Genomic DNA, 1,713 nt, shown 5'->3' on the forward strand with positions numbered 1-1,713 from the left:
TTCTAATTATGTTTTGTATTTCAGTCGTGTCTGTTGTGATATTTCCTTGTTCATTCCAAATTTTAGTGATTTGGGTTTTCTCTCGTATTCTCTTTGTTAATGTGGCTAAAGGTTTATCAATTTTGTTTATTTTTTCGAAGAACCAACTATTTATTTTGTCAATTTTTTGTATTGTTTCTTTTGTTTCAATTTCATTGATTTCAGCTCTGAGTTTAACTATTTCCTGTCTTCTACTACTTTTGGTGTTGGTCTGTTCTTCTTTTTCTAGGGCTTTGAGCTGTAGTGTTAGGTTGTTTATTTTTTGAGTTTTACTTCTTTTATTAAATGCGCTCGATGAAATAAATTTTCCTCTAAGTACTGCTTTCATAGTGTCCCAGAGATTTTGATATGATGTTTCTTTGTTCTCATTTACCTCTAAGAATTTTTTAATTTCCTTCCTAATATCTTCTGTTATCCATTCATCATATAATAGCATATGTTTAATCTCCAGGTGTTGGAGTAGTTTCTGTTTTTTACTCTTTCATGTATTTCTAACTTCAATCCATTATGATCTGATAGAATACAAGGTAGTGTCTCTATCTTCTTGTATTTGCTAACATTAGCTTTGTGGCATAATATATGGTCTATTTTAGAGAAGGTCCATGTGCTGCTGAGAAGAAAGTGTATTCGCTCTTGGTTGGATGGTATATTCTATAAATGTCTGTTAAGTCCTAATTATTGATTGTGTTATTGAGATCTATGGTTTCTTTGTTCAATTTTTGTTTGGAAGATCTGTCCAGTGGTGAGAGAGGCGTGTTAAAATCACCTAATATTATTGTGTTACGGTCTATTTGGTTTCTAAAATTGAGAAGGATTTATTTGACATACATGGATGAGCCACTCTTTGGGGCATAGATGTTTATGATTGTTATATCTTGCTGATTTATGGTTCCCTTAAGCAGTATGAAATGTCCTTCTTTATCCCTTCTGACTAACTTTGGCTTGAAGTCCACATTATCTGAAATGAGGATGGATACTCCAGTTTTTTTGCTGAGTCCATGTGCATGGTATGTTTTTCCCCATCCTTTCACCTTTAGTCTATGGGTATCTCTTTCTATGAGGTGAGTCTCTTGCAGGCAACATAATGTTGGATCTTTCTTTTTAATCCAATTTGCCAGTCTATGTCTTTTGATTGATGAATTCAGGCCATTAACATTCAGGGTTATTATTGAGATATGATTTGTATTCCCAGTCATTTTGTTCATTTTTTAAATTTTATTTATTTATTTATTTATTTTTTGACACACTTTGGTTCCTCCTTTATTTGACAGTTCCTTTAGGATAATTCCTCCCTTTGCTGATTTGCTTCTTTGTTTTTTATCTCTTACTCATGGAATATTTTGCTGAGAATGTTCTGTAAAAATATGGAATGCTTCACGAATTTGCGTGTCATCCTTGTGCAGGGGCCATGCTAATCTTCTCTGTATCATTCCAATTTTAGTATATGTGCTGCCGAAGCGAGCACAAAGTTTTTATTGATATGATTTGTGTTCCCAATTTTCTTTTAATTTTTGGTTTTTAACTTGACTTGGTTTCTCCTTTGATTGGCTTTTCCTTTAGTGTAGATCCTCCCTTTGCTGTCTTTCCTTGTTTTTCATTCCTCCTCATGGAATACATTGCTGAGAATATTCTGTAGTGCAGGCTTTCTATTTGTCAATTATTCTAACCTTTGTT

The 1,713-nt window shown here is 33.0% G+C and overlaps 1 non-coding gene across 1 annotated transcript; it reads right to left on the reverse strand.

The window, feature by feature from the left end:
• Positions 1 to 1,397: 1,397 nt before the first annotated feature.
• On the reverse strand, positions 1,398 to 1,504 carry LOC124972777 (U6 spliceosomal RNA). The gene has a single exon (XR_007106552.1). It is a non-coding gene; the product is annotated as a U6 spliceosomal RNA (small nuclear RNA).
• Between the last annotated feature and the right edge of the window lie 209 nt (positions 1,505 to 1,713).

Source organism: Sciurus carolinensis, chromosome X (assembly GCF_902686445.1).
Source record: "Sciurus carolinensis chromosome X, mSciCar1.2, whole genome shotgun sequence".
In the NCBI taxonomy this organism is placed as follows: domain Eukaryota; kingdom Metazoa; phylum Chordata; class Mammalia; order Rodentia; family Sciuridae; genus Sciurus; species Sciurus carolinensis.